Raw genomic sequence first — 20,269 nt, forward strand, 5'->3', positions numbered from 1 at the left:
CTGTGAATGTTACTTTATTTGGGGGAAGGGACTTTGCAGATGTGATGAAGTTCAGGATCTTGAGATGGGGAGAGTATCCTGGATTATCCAGGTGGGCCCGATGTCATCACAGGAATCCTCATAAGTGACAGAGGGAGGCAGGAGAGTCAGGGTCAGAATGATGCAGCATGAGAAAAACTCCACCAGCCATCACTGGCTTTGCAGATGAAGGGGGCTGAGCACCAAGGAATGTGGGTGGCTTCTAGAAACTGAATCAGGTAAGGGAGTGGATTCATTCCTTGGCTCTCCAGAAGGAATGCCATCCTGCCAACACCTTGATTTTAGTCCAGTGACACCCATTTTGGACTTCTAACCTCCAGAACTGTAGGAACAGGGGAAAGAGTATATCGTCATTGCATTCCAGGAGGTTACAGTATGCCACCCAGAAAAGGAGACTGGAAGAAATATGCCAAATTGTTAAACAATGATTAAGTCTAGATTATGGGTAGAAAATGGAATATAGGTGGTGCTTTATCTTTTCATACTGTATCTTAATTTTCAAAAATAAAAAATTAAATATCATTACTTTGTGATGTTATAAATAGGGGTACGTTCAACGAACTGTGGGAGCATGGAGAGGGAACCACTACTCATCTGTCTGTGGAGCCCCTTCCCGCTCTCTGAGAGAGCATGACATTTGAGTTTGCTGAGGCCAAAGGCAGAAGGAAGGATGTTACACGTAGAGGAACAGCTTGTGCCAGGGCAGGAAGGGAGGAATGATAGACTTTGTCTGGGGCTGAGCACGAGACTTTGTTCTTCAGTCTAAATGTTCAATCACTTCAAAGGATCAGACCCAAAGGAATGAATCTCTAGGCATCAAGGAATATGGTCAGAGATGGCTTAGGGGGCGAAACAAGACATTCTGGCAATTTGAAATCATATCAAGTAGCTTCAGACTTGGTGGCTGCGGAGGATGTGCTCATGAAAGAGATGTTGTTTAAGGCTCAGGCTTTTCTGCGTTTCCTTCCTCCTGTTTCTTGCACTACTGAGGTGGGCAGGTGGGAAGTTTCCAAATGAGTCCCCTGTATTTTGCAGGAGGGTACGTTTCCTTTGTTGAGGGATAGAGTTAGTTTTTTGTTTTTTGTTTTCTTTTACTTGTAATTAGGGAGATGATGGAGTAGCTTTCTTCTCTGTTAACAGTGTCATAATGGAGCCATCACATCTCATCCTGAGCCCTCTGCCTTCCAGGGAACCACTCCTTTTCCTGGCCCTCCTAGACCCTAGGAGACTCAGAGGCCTATGTGAGAAAAGAAAAACAAAACACTAAAAAACAAAAACCAGGGGTGAGTAAGGACCGTTGTAGTGCCCTTATTTTCTTAAAGTATGTGTTTCTTTCTCGTTTCCCGCTTCTCCACTCTGATATTTTCGGGCCAAGTCCTGATCTCTGGGCATAGAACTGGTTTCCTTGATCCTGCTGTGGTTTGGTTCTGCCCATCAAAACAATAGGCCTATTTTTCCCCTATAGTCAAAGGCCCTTGTGTTTGTCCCCAGGAGTGACACCCTGAACTGGTGTCACAGTTTGAGCTTTCCTGTTCTGTTTCTTCCAGGTCATCTTAGAATCTGCAGGCTGGTGTTGTGTGGCAGGGGGTCCTGATTGGCATCCAGGGAATGGGGAGGGTCGTGGGGATCCCAGACAGTTGTGCTTGGGAAAGATTTCTAGGCCTGTTGGCAGGAGAAGCAGAATTGTGGGCCAGGGAACCTGCGCCCTGGGGCTGGTGACTAAGCTCTGACCTTGAATTGGTAGATTTACTCTTCTAGGCCTTACCTTTGCCTGCTGCAAAATGAGGAGATTTGACTAGATGAACTCAAGCCCTACAGCTTGAACGCCCTCCCATGCATTTTCTTTCCTCTTCCTCATTGAAATCTGTATCATCCCTTCGGGACCCAAGGATCTACCATCAGATAAAATAAATTTGACTGATGCCTGTATGAGAGGGGACCCACTCCCAGATATCATGTAACCGGTTGCTGGTTTTTTAGGATAGAGTGAACGGGGTGGGTGTTTTTGGCCTGGTCTTATTTGGGGCTCTTTTTGGTGGCAGGAGGGGTAGCATTGTATGAAACAGTGAAAGTCTTGATGAGGAACAGCCAAGGAGTTTGGACTCTCACGAGTGAGGAGCTACCAGAGGTTTTTTTTGTTGTTGTTTTTTTAAAAATTTAATTAATTTATTTTTGGCTGCATTGGGTCTTCGTTGCTGCGTGCGGTCTCTCTGCAGTTGCGGTGAGCAGGGGCTACTCTTTGCTGCGGTGTGTGGGCTTCTCATTGTGGTGGCCTCTCCTGTTGCGGAGCACGGGCTCTAGGCGCGAGGGCTTCAGTAGTTGTGGCACATGGGCTCAGTAGTTTTGGCTCGTGGGCTCCAGAGTGCAGGCTCAGTAGTTGTGGCGCATGGGCTTAGTAGCTCTGTGGCATGTGAGATCTTCCTGGACCAGGGATCGAACCCATGTCCCCTGCGTTGGCAGGCGGATTCTTAACCACTGCGCCACCAGGGAAGCCAGCTACCAGAGTTTTTAAGTGGAAGCGACCTGGTCAGATCTGCGTTTCAGGGCCTGCTCTCTGGCAGCTGTTATGTTGGGAGAACTGTGGCTGTGGAGAAGTCCCCACGAGAGTCTGAGATCTGTAGTGGGAGAGCAGAGGGCACGGAGATCAGGGGACAGGAGAGCTTTGTGAAGAATTGGCAGGCCTTGGTAAGTGACCAGAGAGGAGAGGGTGGTGAGGAGGAGGCCGGAAGATGAGCGGCAGCTGCGTCCAGTTTGGGCTCTTGGGTGATCAGATGTCATGAGCCCGGAGAGAAGTATGAGCGGTGGTTGCCTAGGGACCGAGATGCTAACTCAGATTTGGATATGTTTAGATAAGATGCCTGTGGACTGTGCGGGTGGAAATACTGTGTGGGCAGTGGGGAGAGGTCTACAGGGAGGCTGGGGCTGCAGCGAGTGAGCGGTGGAGGCCGAGGTGGAGAAGAGGGAGCGAGCCCAGAGTCTATGCCTGTGCCGTACTGCTTGGCCTGGTCTCCTCGTCAAGGGTCCAGGGCTGAGTTCTACTCTTCATCAACCTTTTCTCTGTGATAGGGGTGACTTTTCAGGGTTTTGGTCAGATAGATATTCTTAACCTGGGGTCACATCCTAACCGCCTGTAAGTCTTGTGGAAAATGGGAGCTGTTAGTCGACGAGGGGGGAGGTGGAGAGGGGAGGAGGAAAGGAAGGACTTGTGGAGAAGATGGGAGAGAAGGGCAGGCACTCCAAACACACTATGAAGCACTGTAACATTCATTATGAAACACAGAGCACAACGTGAATGTAAGGTTTTGTTGAGAGCACCATGTCCATGGGCAGAAGAGGGAGGGGTGAGACTGGGAGGGCAGAGGGGAAGAAGTATCTTAGAAGGATGAAGCTAGTATCTAGGCTACTAGGTCTAGAAACCTCCTTGGAAGGCTACTTTTTGCTGAAAAATTACTTGACCTGTCAATTTCTTGGGAGTAATGAGTTTTATATGTACATATTGCAATATGAACTCCTAACAGCCAACAAATTCAGCCTGCTTGCTAATAATTACAGTACAATTGACAACTAGTACCACTAGTCATGTACTAAGAGAACAACTAATAGTCATCAAACATTGTGTGCGTACTGCAGGCCAGGCAGTGTGCTACAAACACTTTAACCGCAGTTGCACGGTGGTTTCTCTCAGGCCCGGCCACACTCGATGTGGAGGTGGAGCTTTCCGTGAGGTTCAGTGAGATAACCTTACTTGATCTTCACAAGGGCACATGCAGTGGGTACTTTATTAGCCGTTTTTTACAGATGAGGGGACTAAGGTGCAGTCTGTTGCCCAGGGCCTTGCAGCTGCAGTGCTTGAGCCAGAACTTGAAGCCAGGTTGCCTGGGGGACTTTCTACTTGTGCTCTAACCACTCAGCAGTCCTGTGGGGCAGTGATGAGGCGGGACTTCTCATGGGGTGGTCCTCAGATCATCTGCATCAGAGTTACCTGGGATGTTTGTTAAAAATTCAGATGTATAGGCCTCACCTTGGAGCAACCAAAAGCAGGACCTCAAACACTGATATTTGAGACTAACTGAGTTGCGGCTGGATGTCTGGTTCTGGAAGGCAATGGAATCCTGTCTTCTCCAGCCACCTGCAGTTTGGGTCTCGTCCCTCTGTGAGGTCGACACTGTAGTCTCTGCTTTCTTTCTTTCTCTGGGCCGTTGGAGGGATACATTCCGTTCTGAGAATGCGTGAAATCATGCTGATGCTTATGCTAGAGGAGGCGTTTGGAGACAGTGGCTTTTATTCCCATTTTTCTTTCACCCTTCATTTGCTTCTCTCCTCACTTATAGCCCCTCCCCACCCACTCCCCCTCAGCCATCTGTCCCGGCTGGCTTACCACCTGTGTGGGACCAGACTGGGGGAGGGCGGGGCACCATCTGTGTGGTTTGGTGCTGGGGGGACGAGCGCTGGGACAGGAGCAGTTGCACGGTGGTTCCTCTCAGGCCCGGCCGCCCTCGATGTGGAGGTGGTGTTTTCCATGAGGTTCAGCTGCTTCACCCCACGAGGAGCGGGCACATGCTGAGGGTTGGGGATGGTGGAGTCGAAGCCTGGCATGTGAAGTGGAAATCCTGTCACCCACACAGAGGTCTGCGTGCTCCCCATCTTTTCTGAAATGGAGGGTTAGTCTCCCTCAGGGCCCTGAGCCGGGCAGTGCAGATAAACAGGAGGAAATATGAACCATCCACGACGCGTTTGGAGGGCTGATCCAGTTACACTGCCTGCCCTGAGTGAGGACAACTGAGAGTTTATAGCGTTCAGTTTTGGGGATGTTCACACACTGGGTCCTTGGGGACATCCAGAGGTGGGGCAGGGCCCTGGGCTGGGAGTGAGGAGAGCTGGTTCTGAGTCAGCTAAGCGACCAGTTTCCTTTGTTACCATGAGAAAGTCACTTGCTCACTCTGGACTTGAGTTTCTTATCTGGAAATTGTTGGATTTGGGTGAGATCATCTTTGCTCTCAAGTTCTGTTTCTGTGATTAGTAGCAGGGAGGCCAGGGCAAGTGTGGCAGAGCCCTGAATGCTTCTTTTCTTTTGGTCTCACGTGCCTGCGCCCCCACCAAACGAGCAGGTTGTGAGTTCTGTTTGTGCCTCTTCTTGCACAGCCCTGTGTCTCAGTGGCCTGAAGATGTCCCCTGTGGGTGTGGTGAGGAGAGTTTGTGGAGCCAGGAGCCACCCTGGCCCTGGGGAAGCAGGGTCTAGTCGGTGGGTTTCCTGCCACTTCTGAGAGTTCTCCTGTTTTGGGGTGATACGACTTCCCTTCCTGTTCTCTCATCGCCTCCTCAACCTACCCCTGAGCATGACATTCAGTTTCTGGAGTGGGCTATGACTGCTAACTTTCCTGGCTGTTTCTTTCCTGCCTGTGGTTCCCTGAAACATATAGCAGGAAATTCATTTCACAGCCACCAGCTTCTCTACTTCATGTTTTTCTCTTTCCCCATAGAACCTGACAGAACACACATGGGTCAGAGGGACACACGTGCGTGCTCCAGCTCCCAGCATTCGTGTATGGTGAATCAATATTCTTAATGTTGTCTGGGGGCCTGCATATCACATACGTGAACCCGTGTGGAGTCCTAATGTCTTCTCTGTTGCTGCCACTTAAGAGCTGAGGGTGGGGGCTACGAATGAGCAGCAGAGTATTACATGTACCTGGGTGTGTGCATGTGGGGCAGAGTGTGGGGTCAATGGCAGTGATGGTGAGAAGAAGTGATTCAGGAGCTGGGTTTGCTCTTTATGTTTCTGCTTTTTACTCAACATACCGGTCACTTGTGTTGTCAGAGGACTGATTAAAAAGGTGTCAGAAATTTCCTGAATGTGGTCTGAAATTCACTTTGTTTTATTCTTGGTTGTGTAATGTGTGAGGGTGTGGGGAGTGGAGGATGAAACACCAGGCCTTCTTGAACAGTCTGAGGTTGGCTCTCAGAAATTAGATGTTGAGTATTTAGCCATTACCACCCATGGATTTGTGAGTAGGACCCAGAGGATTTGAGAGCTTCTGTGACCGAGGAGTCATCCTGTTCTGGGAAGGTCAAAGGCACACTGACAAGCAGGAAACAGGCCACATTTGTGGCGTGTTTCTAACCTATATTTAGGCATTCCGACCTTTAAAACAACTTAATTTCACTGATACTGTCACCTACCTACCAACTTCCAGGTGCTGAATATTCAAAGCTAAATGTAATTCAGTCCCTGTCCTCAGGAGCTAGTAGTTGGTCTTTTCTTGAACCAAGGCTTTCTGGGCCTAGTTGCCACGGTTCCCAAATGTGTCTCACTAGGAAGCCTTTGGGGACTCTCAGGACCAGACAGATGAGGTCAAATGCTGGAGCGGCTGATGGAGAAGACCATTCTCATGGAGCAGGAGCCCAGCTCCTTGTCCTTTCTAACCCTCCTTTTCAGCAGCACGGTGGCCACAGGAAGTAGGAAACTGGACTCCTTGCGAGATGCTGTGATAGGTAATGCGGTGGGGATGGCAACTCGATTGTCCCTCAGCTTGTCTCTCGGCCCCTCGAGACACGAGAGCCTGCCACAAGCATTACCAGAGATGGAGAATGAGTGTATGTTCCTTGGGGACTTGGAAACAGGGTTTGTTAGCCACTGTTAAGAACAATAGCAGTGGGACTTCCCCTGTGGCACAGTGGTTAAGACTCTGCACTCCCAATTGCAGGGGCCTGGATTCAGTCCCTGGTCAGGGAACTGATCCCACATGCATGCTGCAACTAAGAGTTTGCATGCTGCAACTAAGGAGCTGGCAAGCCGCAACTAAGGAGCCTGCCTGACGCAACTAAGACCCGGTGCAACCAGATAAATAAATAAATAAAATGTAAACAAATAACTCAATAAATAAAATAAATATTAAAAAAATTAAAAAAGAGCAATAGCAGTGAGAAGTCAGGGCAGTGTGAGGCCTTGTGGAATTGTCTCTAGGGAACCACACTTTCTTTACCTGTTCAGAACAGGAGGATGGGCTGTAGCTAAGGGTGGGGTAGAGAGAAAGAGGCACAAAATGCTCAGAGGAACTGGTGCCAATTTGTTTTCCTGAGGCTCCCATACTAAGCTCATATCCCCTCGACCATACCAAGGCACCAAGTCAACTTGGGTAGGACTTCCCCTCTCCACTGAAAATCCATTCTGCTAAGGCTTCATGGTGCCCTCATGTGACTTCTTTTCCCCTTCAATACTGTCTTGGATATTCACTTTAGCCTGATGTGCTTGTGTAAAACCACTGGGGTAGGGTGAGTGAAAGTTTTCCAGACCCCACATTCCTAGGATTGGCTCTGGGCCTTGCACATTTCTACTTCTCCAGGATGACTCTAGGAACTTAATTAAAACCTGGGTCCTACTGTGTCTCTTTCACCACCCAGCTGCTCCCTAAGGACAGTTTACCAAGAGACAGAGACAGGGATAGAGACACAGACAGGGAGAGAGACAGAGAGAGGTTTCACACACTGGGATGTGTCAGGTGTACATGTGCCTCTGGAAACAGGTAGACCAGGCCTGGATTTAAATCCATGCTTTGTCCTTCATTAACTGTGTGCCCTTGGCAAGTGACTTAAGCTCTAAGAATCAGTTGCTACATCCGTAAAATGCAGAGGATGTCCACATAATAGTTACTATAGTAGCCAATATGTATTGAGCACTTTACACTTAATTGAGTTAATCCTCATACGTTTCTAGGAATTAGTTAGTAGGGTAGCTGTCATTTGTCAGGTAAGAAATTGAGGCACAGAAAAGTTACCAGGTCCAAGTTAATGTAACTTGTAAGTGGTGGAGCTGGGATTCTGAGTTTGCACAGTCCGACCCCAGGGCCTGTGTTTAACTACTGCAGTAGACTGTGTAGCTCACAGAACATTAACAAGAATTAATTGAGAAGAACACTTAAAGCCCTGGGTATAGTGCTTGCCACACAGTAGGCACTCAGTAAATGATAGCTGTTACCACCGCAGGGGAGAAACCTGCTTCCACGTCGGCATGTGGAAGATGTGGTCCTGGGTCAGGGCGAGGCAGGAGAGACACAGGGCTTCCTGCCAATCTGGGGTTTGCACAGTGTCAGGGTTTCTTCCAACCCACTCTGTTAGACAGGGCTTTTGGCAAAGTCTTGTCCCTGCAATCCCAAAGTTGTCTGACAGGCCCCGAAAGGAAAACACAGGAGCTGAGACTAGGTGGCCATAGGGAGGGGCTCCCTCCCAGGGAACCAGCTGCTCAAGAATCACTTTTCTGACTCTGCTTTCCGAGGAATTTGGCTTTTCATTTCCTGCCATCTTACGCATTTGGTCAAGGCTCCCAGATGAACTACCTGTGAAACAGAGTGGGGCTACTGCCTGGATGGGCACAGGGTGAAGGGTTAATACCATGAAGCTCAGGGGACCCTGCAAGGACCCTGGCAAACGCAGTGTGCGCTCAGAGGAGGGGTGTATCAAGCTTGCTTTGTTTCTTGTCATGTGTACCTTGGCTCCCCACCTGGCCTGAGACCAGCTCGGTCAGCAGTGAGCAGTTCCAGCCCACCCATCCTCGCAAAGTGCCAGCCGGGTTAGGGGCAACGTGGCTTATGACTAAGGGCTTTTCGAGGCTGGGGGACCTGGATTCCCTTCATGGCTCTGCCACTTCTTAGTTGTGTGACCTTGGCTGTTTATTCATGTTCTCTGAGCCTCAGTTTTCACATTTTTAGAAAAATTGTGAGGATCAAATGAAATACCATTAAACAAAGAACCTAGAATAGCAGCTTCCATACAGTAGGTGCTCAGTAAATGTTCTCAGTCACAGGTAGGTATAGTGACTGGGAATGTGGAGAAACATAAAACACAACCCTTGCCTTTAAGAAGGTTTTAGTCTGGGTGGAGGGAAGGGTAATAAGACAGGTGAACATAGAAACCAGAGTGTCAGGACTGCATGTAATTAAACACAGGCCAACAGGTGTAATGGACGGTGAATCGCTTTGGGAGTTCAAAGGTAGGAGAGCTGCCCCATGGGCTAAGCTGGTCAGGGAAGTCTTCCTGAGCAAGTGAACCTTACATGTGTGGAAAGGTTGGAGAGGGAGGTGGAGGGACATTCCAGGAAAATATCTGAGATGAGGCCAGGTAGCGTAAGTGCAAGGGATGGAGAAGAAACCAGTTGGATTCAATGGTCTGTGGGGGAGATTAGAGGGGGAGGAGGTTCAATAGGTAGGTTGGAGTGGGGTGTGAAGGCTTTGAATGTTATGCTAAGGAGTTTGGAATTTATCTGAAGGCTTATTTTAAATTAATTAATAAATTTTTAAAACATCTTTATTGGGGTATAATTGCTTTACAATGGTGTGTTAGTTTCTGCTTTATAACAAAGTGAATCAGTTATACATATACATATGTTCCCATATCTCTTCCCTCTTGCATCTCCCTCCCTCCCACCCTCCCTATCCTACCCCTGTAGGTGGTCACAAAGCACTGAGCTGATCTCCCTGTGCTATGCGGCTGCTTCCCACTAGCTATCTCTTTTACGTTTGGTAGTGTGTGTATGTCCATGCCACTCTCTCACTTTGTCACAGCTTACCCTTCCCCCTCCCCATATCCTCAAGTCCATTCTCTAGTAGGTCTGTGTCTTCATTCCTGTCTTGCCCCTAGGTTCTTCATGACCTTTTTTTTTTCTTAGATTCCATATATATGTGTTAGCATACGGTATTTCTTTTTCTCTTTCTGACTTACTTCACTCTGTATGACAGACTCTAGGTCCATCCACCTCACTACAAATAACTCAACTTCGTTTCTCTTTATGGCTGAGTAATATTCCATTGTATATATGTGCCACATCTTCTTTATCCATTCATCTGTTGATGGACACTTAGGTTGCTCCCATGTCCTGGCTATTGTAAAGAGAGCTGCAATGAACATTTTGGTACATGACTCTTTTTGAATTCTGGTTTTCTCAGGATATATGCCCAGTAGTGGGATTGCTGGGTCGTATGGTAGTTCTATTTTTAGTTTTTTAAGGAACCTCCATTGTTTCCGTAGTGTATCTGAAGGCTTTTGAGGACGGTAGTGACATTGATATCAGGACCTTGATTCAGTGACTTATTCTTTTAACCTCTCTGGGCCTTAGACCCCTCATCTTTAAAGGAAGGAGTTTGGACCGTGTGATTGTAAAGGAGTCCATGATTCAATGATACAGGAAGATTATTTTGGTGATAAAGTGCAGAATTGGTTGGAAGGGAAAACTGGAGGTAGAGGTATTATTTAGGAAGCCAGTGCAGTACCAGGCATGAAGCTTGTTGTTGCCTCTTGAAAGAGACTCCAGGTGTAGGTAGGGAAGGTCTTTACTGTATGTTTTAGGTACCTTAACATTCTAACTCTATACCAATTTGAGTCCTGCAAGATGCCTCCCCCGGAGACACCCACTCTTGGGGCACCTGGGGAAGTGGGGAAACTGGTAAACTGTTCTGGGAAAGGAGTGATTATTCGGTGGGCTTCAGGTTTATATCATTCCCCTTCTGCAGTAAACCGAGAAGGGCAAAATAACAGTAGTCCCTTATTGTTTGTCTTTAGATGTTGTGTAGAGTTTACAAAATAATGTCACAGGCATTATCTCCTTTCCTTCGCACCAGAGTCTCCTGAGGGGAGTTAGGTAGTGCTCCCTCCATTTTCTGGGTGAGGAGAGGCCATAATTTCTCAGTGTCTCGAAACTAGGCATCCTCATTCTACGTGGAGTTACGTTTCCCTGCTCCATGTTCCTCAGGCAGCAAATAGGAGCTCACTTCTTCCATTAATTAATTAATTCACCTCATATGTGTTAAGTGCCCAATAGGCATCGGGTACTGTACTAATTTGAGTCCACAAGAGAGCATATATTTAAGAAAAAATACTTTTTTTTGCTGATTGTAAAAGCAATACATGTTTATTATAGAAACTTTGTAAAGGTAAAGATTTTCCTCATCACACCACCTGGAGACATGGATGTGTTTAGACTCTTCTTTGCCCATTTTTCTATTTACTGAGATCACACTAGGTATATAACTTTACTGATTTTTTTTTCACTTGTTATGATTTTTTATGTTATTTAAATTTTAACAAACATTTAAAAATGAGTGTATAACATTATGTTAATGAATGATTCACAACATAATAATCTCCCTATTGTTGGACATCTGGGTTATTTCCAATTTTTTTCTCTTTTAAATATTGCTATGGTAAACTTCTTTGCATTAAGTTTGTTTTGCATTCTAGTTATTTCCCTAGGCTTTATTTCTGAACATGAACAGATAATTTGGTCAAAGGAGTTACTTGGGCTCTTGACAGATGTTGCCACATTGTTTCCCAAAACTTGTTAGAATTATCTGTAATTGCATTGGCATTATATGAGTGAAGGTGAGTTTTGAAGTAGGAAAAGAAGCTGTTTTCTATTGTTTTGGCAAGGGTGGACATGAGGAAGACCTCTGGAAGATGAACCTGTCATTGGAGCCTGGCCCCAATACTGCCCTTGGTGAAAAATATTGACACCCTAAAGCAGGGGTCCCCAACCCCCGGGCCACGGACCCCCACTGGTCCGTGGCCTGTTAGGAACCCGGCCACACGGCAGGAGGTGGGCGGCGGGCACGCGAGCGAAGCTCCATCTGTATTTACAGCCTCTCCCCGTCGCTCGCATTACCGCCTGAGCTCCGCCTCCTGTCAGATCCACTGTGGCATTAGATTCTCATAGGAGCGCGAACCCTACTGTGAACTGCGCATGCGAGGGATCTAGGTTGCGCGCTCCTTATGAGAATCTAATGCCTGATGATCTCAGGTGGAGTTGAGCCGGTGATGCTAGCGCTGGGGAATGGCTGCAAATACAGATAATCATTAGCAGAGAGGTTTGACTGCACAGAGACCATAATAAATCAGTTGCTTACAGAGTCATATCGAAACTCTGTCAGTGAGTGGCAAGTGAAAACAAGCTCAGGACTCCCACTGATTCTGCATTATGGTGAGTTGTATAATTATTTCATTATATATTACAATGTAATAATAATAGAAATAAAGTGTACAATAAATGTAATGCACTTGAATCATCCTGAAACCATTCCCCTCCGTCCCGGTCCGTGGAAAAATTGTCTTCCATGAAACCGGTCCCTGGTGCCAAAAAGGTTGGGAACCGCTGCCCTAAAGGATAGAACCATCCTTGACAAAGATCAGGCTAAGGCATATATTCCACAGAGGTTATTTTCACAAAAAAGAGGAGAAAAGGTGTGTTTCAGGCAGCAGAAGAAATTCCAAGACCTCAAAATTAGAGTGATTTCGGGGTAGGGCAAAGGAAGCTGCTGCCAGGTAGCCTCAGGTGAGGCTACAGTACAGGAGAGGATCCTAGAGTACAGAGAGGAGGGCTCCCCTCCCCCAGTGATCAGGACCAGCAGAGGTTACGTACAGCATCACCCAGGGGTTAATGAAAAGGAGGGAAAAGTAAGTCAGGCCAATCCCTTGGGGAGCTGGTCAGGGGCCTGAGCAGCCAGATCTGTTTTCCAAGGAAGTTCAGACAAGGCACGAGGTATCCAGTGAAAATTCTCTAGCTAGCCTTCAGTTATACTTGGCTGACAATTTCTATCTTTAAAAAAAATTCTTTCGTACTTTTCCTTTTCTTGTTCCTGTTGTTAGTGCCTACTGAAAAGTTAGTCAGACTTGGCTGAACTAAGTAGAAAAGATTCATTCTTACCTAGACACCATAACTAGGGTGGTTGAAAGAGCAACCCTAGAAAACAGATGGTGGTCCCATGGCCATCCCATAGCCCTTTTTTTTAACTTTAATGGCACCTTTTGCATTGTCATTATGCCTTGTTCTTTATCTGAGTACATATTTACTTACCCTCTTCTGAAAGCAGCTTAAGGATAGAAACTACGTCTTTGTTTCTGATTTTTTAAGTATTTGGCAAGATTCTACTTACACTTTAGGTAACCAATGAATATTTATTACATTGAAGATTTTTCCATGTGTCTCACACTTGGATTCTAGCCAATGCTTGGTACTTTTCATTCATTCAATCCCTTAATAAGTATTTAGTTTCCTGAATGTCTACTAGATACTAAGCATATATAAAGTACTGGGTATACTAATTGGAATAAAAACTAAGGCTTCTAGTGGCCCTTAAGGAGCTCATAGTCTTGTGAGAGAAAGAGTCACTAAACAATTACAGAACAGAGTGTTGTGATTGAGGGACAGATGAGATGTTATAGGAAAACAGAGGAGGGTCTCCGAAATCATCCTGGGATGAGGGTGGAGGTGTTGAGTCCAGTAAGAGAAGGCTTTTTTTTTTCTTTCTCCTTTTTTCAAGAGCTAAGCTCTAAAGGAGAAGTAAAAAATGAGGGAAGAGCTTTTCAGGCAGAGGGAATATCATGTGTAAAGTCAGTGATGTGGGAGAGTACCTCTATTCAGGGAATGCAGGTGGTTGAGTATGTTGTAACAGAGTACAGAGGGTGGTGGTTGGAAATAAGCAAGGAGCAGACTATGAAAAGCCTGGCATGCTGGGTGTAGATTTTGGATTTTATCCTCAAGGTGATGGAGAGCTGCATCTAGATTTGAGGCAGGACATTGACGTGATCATATTTGTGATTTAGGGAGATCACTCTGAATACCAAAGTGGCTAACAGATTGAGTCAATGAGCTGCGGGAAGATGAGCTAAAGCTGGGACAATTTAGCAAGGGAAACCCCAGGAACAGGGTAGGTTGAGTTAGCTGTGATTGCTGCTTCCTTCTTCTCTAGGCTACTCTTTTCCATCTGTAGGGACTAGGTCTTCAGTACCTGCTATAGCACCCGGTAAACAGGAGGCATTTAATAAATGCTTCTTAGATAGCTCACTCCTCTTTGTATCTCTCAAGCATAACATGATGGCTGACACAGGGAGGTGCTTGGTTCGTGTTAGGTAGCTCCACTGCTGTAGCTTGTGCTAGCAGCTACGGAGCCCTAATTTGAGTGTAGGTGGGCACCCTTTTTTTTGGGGGGGGGCACCCTTTTTCCTGTGGTCACAAACCAGGCAAATTTGCCTTGCAGGTTAGAACTGACCTGGAAGATATATTTTGCATGACCCTTCTCAAGATGTCTCCAAAGACATTCTCCATCTTCTGATGAGTTTTCGTTCCAAAGTAGACATGAGAGAGGCTGGGACCTAAGACTTGGAACCCTTTGCTGCAGAACTTGCACCTGGACAAATGTCTCCTCAAGCAACAGAATACAAAGAAACTATAAGGGACCAACAATAACTGCATGCATGCACAGCTGGAGCAGATAAGCAACAACAAGATCCAAAAAGACCAAAACCTAACTGCCACTTCTGAGGTGCCAGGAGCAAAAGCAGAGTACAGTGCAAGATCCCTGCACACAGCACCACCAAGGGGGTGGGCAGACCACCTAAGCCACCCTTCAGGCCTGACCCATGGTTCTGCCCCTACTCTCACCCCATTTAAGGGATGAGCTTGCCCCTGCCCCCCACCCCAGGGAGCGAGCAAGGGAACTGGTTACTTGTTCTCGCTCCCTTGTGCAATTCCCAGTAAAGCCTTGCCTGAATTTCTTGTCTGGCCTCTTATCAATTTCCATTGATTAAAGAGTCCTAGAGAGTGGAGTTATTTGGTGGGGCTAATGGCAGACTCTGAGAGGGCTCATGCCAAGGAGTACTTCCCAGAATTTCTGCTGCCAGTGTCCTTGTCCCCACGGTGAGCGACAGCCACCCCCCGCCTCTGCAGGAGACCCTCCAAGCTAGCAGCATACAGTTGTACCCTGCTTCTAAATTCATTCTAACAATTGATCACTTTTGATTTGGAGGGCAGACAGCAGAAGCAAGAAGAACTACAATTCTGCAGCCTGTGGAAGGAAAACCACATTCACAGAAAGAGAAACAAAATGAAAAGGCAGAGGACTTTGTACCAGATGAAGGAACAAGATAAAACCCCAGGAAAACAACTAAATGAAGTGGAGATAGGCAGCCTTCCAGAAAAAGAATTCAGAATAATGAGAGTGAAGATGACCCAGGACCTCGGAAAAAGAATGGAGGCAAAGATCAAGAAGACACAAGAAATGCTTAACAAAGACCTAGAAGAATTAAAGAACAAACAAACAGAGATGAACAATACAAGAACTGAAATGAAAAATACACTAGAAGGAATCAATAGCAGAATAACTGAGGCAGAAAAACAGATAAGTGACCTGGAAGACAGAATGGTAGAATCCACTGCCATGGAACAGAATAAAGAAAAAAGAATGAAAAGAAATGAAGACAGCCTAAGACAACATTAAATGCAACAACATTCACATTATAGGGGTCCCAGAAGGAGAAGAGAGAGAGAAAGGACCCGAGAAAATATTTGAAGAGATTATAGTTGAAAAATTCCCTAACATGGGAAAGGAAATAGCCATCCAAGTCCATGAAGCACAAAGGGTCCCAGGCAGGATAAAGCCAAGGAGAAACACACCAAGACACATAGTAATCAAACTGACAAAAATTAAAGACAAAGAAAAATTATTGAAAGCAACAAGGGAAAAACGACAAATAACGTACAAGGGAACTCCCATAAGGTTAACAGCTGATTTCTCAGCAGAAACTCTATAGGCCAGAAGGGAGTGGCCTGATATATTTAAAGTGATGAAAGGGAAGAACCTACAAGCAAGATTACTCTACCCGGCAAGGATCTCATTCAGATTCGATGGAGAAATCAAAAGCTTTACAGACAAACAAAAGCTAAGAGAATTCAGCACCACCAAACCAGCTCTACAACAAATGCTAAAGGAACTTCTCTAAGCAGGAAACACAAGAGAAGAAAAGGACCAACAAATACAAAACCATAACAATTAAGAAAATGATAATAGGAACATACATATCGATAATTACCTTAAATGTGAATGGATTAAATGCTCCAACCAAAAGACACAGGCTGGCTGAATGTATACAAAAACAAGACCCATATATATGCTGTCTACAAGAGACCCACTTCAGACCTAGAGACACATACAGACTGAAAGTGAGGGGATGGAAAAAGATATTCCATGCAAATGGAAATAAAAAAAAAAGCTGGAGTAGCAGTACTCATATCAGATAAAATAGACTTTAAAATCAAGAATGTTACAAGAGACAAGGAAGGACACTACATAATGATCAAGGGATCAATCCAAGAAGAAGATATAACAATTATAAATACATATGCACCCAACATAGGAGCACCACAATACAAAGGCAACTACTGAAAGCTATAAAAGAGGAAGTCAACAGTAACACAATAATAGTGAGGAACTTTAACACCTCACTTACACCAATGGACAGATTATCCAAAGAGAAAATTAATAAGGAAACGCAAGCTTTAAATGACACAATAGACCAGGTAGATTTAATTGATATTTATAGGCCATTCCATCCAAAAACAGCAGGTCACACTGTCTTCTCAAGTGCATATGGAACATTCTCCAAGATAGATCACATCTTGGGTCACAAATCAAGGCTCAGTAAATTTAAGAAAATTGAAATCATATCAAGCATCTTTTCTGACCATAATGCTGTGAGATTAGACATCAATTATGGGGAAAAAACATAAAAAACAAAAACACATGGAGGCTAAACAATACGCTACTAAATAACCAAGAGATCACTGAAGAAATCAAAGAGGAAATCAAAAAATACCTAGAGAAAAATTACAAGAAATACACGACAATCCAAAACCTATGGGATGCAACAAAAGCAGTTCTAAGAGGCAAGTTTATAGCAATACAAGCCTACCTCAAGAAACAAGAAAAATTTCAAATAAACAATCTAACCTTACACCTAAAGGAACTAGAGAAAGAAGAACAAACAATACCCAAAGTTAGTAGAAAGAAAGAAGTCATAAAGATCAGAGCAGAAATAAATGAAATAGAAACAAAGAAAACAATAGCAAAGATCAATAAAACTAAAAGCTGGTTCTTTGAGAAGATAAACAAAATTGATAAACCATTAGCCAGACTCAAGAAAAAGAGGGAGAGGACTCAAATCAATAATATTAGAAATGAAAAAGGAGAAGTTACAACAGACATGGCAGAAATACAAAGCATCCTAAGAGACTACTACAGGCAACTCTATGCCAATAAAATGGACAACCTGGAAGAAATGGACAAATTCTTAGAAAGGTATAACCTTCCAAGTCTGAAACAGGAAGAAATAGAAAATATGAACAGACCAATCACAAGTAATGAAATTGAAACTGTGACTAAAAATCTTCCAACAAACAAAGTCCAGGACCAGATGGCTTCACAGGTGAATTCTGTCAAACATTTAGAGAAGAGCTAACACCCATCCTTCTCAAACTCTTCCAAAAACTTTCAGAGGAAGGAACACTCCCAAACTCATTCTATGAGCCACCATCACCCTGATACCAAAACCAGACAAAGATACTACAAAAAAAGAAAATTACAGACCAATATCACTGATGAATATAGATGCAAAAATCCTCAAGAAAATACTAGCAAACAGAATCCAACAACACATTAAAATGATCACACACCATGATCAAGTGGGATTTATCCCAGGGATGCAAGGATTCTTCAATACATGCAAATCAATCAATGTGATACACCATATTAACAAATTGAAGAATAAAAACCACATGATCGGAGAAGGAGCAAAGATGGCGGAGTGAGGTGCGTCGAGGGCACCTGGCCTTTGGGCCAGGGGGAGGGCCGGCCCCCGGGCGCTCGAGTGCTTCTGCTGGCCCGTGCGAGGAAGAACATTTTCCTTGACTTGTAGGTGCTTTTATATTCATCTCGAAAAGAAAACAAAATTCTGAACTCAGGATTTGGCAAGCTTTGAATCAGAACTGTCTCGTCTTCAACCAGAAGAGGTTATTCAAGTTCAGTTTGGAGTTGAGAGGTATTTCTATGTTGTCTCCTGGAGTGGGGTTGTCCTGCTTCTTTTTTCGGGCCACCTTCCCTATTCTTGAAATGTGGATATCTCTTCTCTACACTTTACCTCCATGATTTGGACTGGAAAAGGCTGCTTTTCTTTTTGTTCCACCTCTCAGATTCAAAGAAGAGAAGCCCCTGGGATGCAGTCATCCTGCTAACTTCTCTAGGAAGAAAGAAGCAACTGACATGCATCTTCTGCTGCAATTTGCTTAATCACAAATAATTTTACAAGCTGAAAGCTGATATCATTTGAAACAGGTGCTTAGATGGCGATATTTGTGAATTCTTTAGCTTTTGTTCCAGACAAGAAGACGAAATAGCAAGCATGCGTGACATCAGGGTGTTTTTTTTTAACGTCTTCCAGTTTTAGCCACTGTTGTGATAAGCACAGTTGAGACTTGCAGCAGTAAATTCCAAATATGTGTTCTAATTTGACGTGAAAGAGATGCTTAAAAAATTACATATATATCTAATACCTGGCTCATCCTTTGGCATAGATTTACTGGATAAGAACAAAGGTCCAGTTTTGCAATAAAACCTTTGATGTGATAAAGAAGCATAAAGACAGGATATCACAAGGTTAGTTGCATATGTGAGTACATCATCACAACTCTATAAATACACATTTTTACATGTGTAAGTCCACATTTTTGGATGATAAGAGGGATATTTCTCCTGGAGAAGGAAGCTGTGGTGGACTTCTTTCTCAGAAGTCTTTGGATATATGGTATTTTTTTAATGTTTTTTCATTCTTCTAAGGAATAACCATATTGTGCAGATGCTAACCCTATGAATGCATGCTTGGGTTTAGTGAACGGTTGGTAAAAGGAAACTAAACAGTTTTGAGTCCAGGGATGGAACCCTCTTCACCACCCTAGGATGAGAAGCTACTGTATTACAAATTAGTTCATTCTTTTTCGTGCAGTCTTATTTATATAGCACTTGAGACTTGGTTTTACATGCTGCTAAGGCTGGAAGAAAAGTGGCAAAAGTGGTTTTTCTGTTCAGAAGATCTAGGGATGGACCCTACAGTATGACCTGCCTTCACCTTTGGACATACAGGAGTGGAGAAAAAAATGTGGAAAGTTTCCATATTACTCCTTTCTCCTAAGAAAAAGAAGGAAAATGCTTTATGCAGCTCCATCTGACTTTATGGCGTTTCACATTCTATAGCTCTGATTTTTGTAAAAGGTTAAGTAACTTTTTTCCTTTGATCCAAGATGGGTTCTTGGGTATTTGCTTTATTTTTCTAGGCAATAGGTGTATGTTCGGCTGAAAAGGCTGGGACTGAGGTAACTTTCCCCAGTTGGAACTGAACTTTCTCATCAGAGAATGGGCCTCAGAAGAAATGTTCCCAGACTGTGGTTGGGTCAATGTAGATTTAGAAGAAATCCAGGGTCTGAAAAAACTCAAACAAGAAAAATAGTTCCAGTAAGAAATAATGAATTTCCTTTCTTTCTGTTAAAACTTAACAACTATCTGATGAACAGACTACAGGGTAAAGCCGTCCTTGCTTCCAAATCAACAGAGGACCATTGTATGAATTGCCAGGTGTTTACATAAGAAGAATGAAACCTTTATAAGTTTTTGTGAGTAGAGAAAGAATTTAAAGCTGGTTAGATGAAATTAAGAACGAATCATCTTAGATCATCTCTGTGATACAGGGAATGTTTGCCCAGGGCCATACATGTTGTGCTGTTGAAATCTTGGGGCAGATTTACCAGAATTTGAGAGTGATAGAAATAGCCAAAAATTTGAAATATTGAGCACTCTTAATGATTAGTTAAATTGGTCAACCAGTTTGAATTGGCATACGGAAGCGTTTTAGTAAAATAATTACATAATATAGATAAAATATAATTTCCTTTAATTGGGGGCAATTACTGAGTGGTAAAGCATAGTGTAACTTGGATAAAGGTAACTTAAATTTTTCTCTTAAGTAACTTCTCAGCCACTTCCTGATGTTTTCTATCAGTATTTTGGAATTGATAAAGACAGAATGGAACCTACATACATGAGTCCCATTGGTATGTTGGGAATATCATATCATGGAGAATTTGTATCTTCAGTTGTCTGTTACCCATCCTCCCCATGTTTTTTTGGGCAACTTTTTGGGTAGGATTGTTTGGCAGGGGATAGAGACCCTCTACTGTCAGCACCAGTGAAACCATCTCTGGCCCACTTGTTTGAATAATTGTGTGTGTATCAGACTCATCTTCTCCAATTGCTTTACATATTTTCATTTCAAAGCTAAGAGAACCACTGTTTAATGCTTTCAAGTTGTTTCTGCATCTTCCATGATTTTCACCAGATGGCATTTAACAAAATGGGTATATTCC

The 20,269-nt window shown here is 44.3% G+C and overlaps 2 long non-coding RNA genes across 2 annotated transcripts in view; both read left to right on the top strand.

Moving 5' to 3' along the window:
- LOC309649182 overlaps positions 1–20,269 on the top strand; it is a 109,861-nt gene that overhangs the window by 8,320 nt on the left and 81,272 nt on the right. The gene's annotated exons all lie outside the window — the stretch shown is intronic.
- On the top strand, positions 17,645–19,930 carry LOC309649175. The gene is made up of 2 exons (XR_014256969.1): positions 17,645–17,895; positions 18,047–19,930. It is a non-coding gene; the product is annotated as an uncharacterized lncRNA (long non-coding RNA).

Source organism: Balaenoptera physalus, assembly GCF_965194825.1.
Source record: "Balaenoptera physalus genome assembly, chromosome: 19".
Classification (NCBI taxonomy): domain Eukaryota; kingdom Metazoa; phylum Chordata; class Mammalia; order Artiodactyla; family Balaenopteridae; genus Balaenoptera; species Balaenoptera physalus.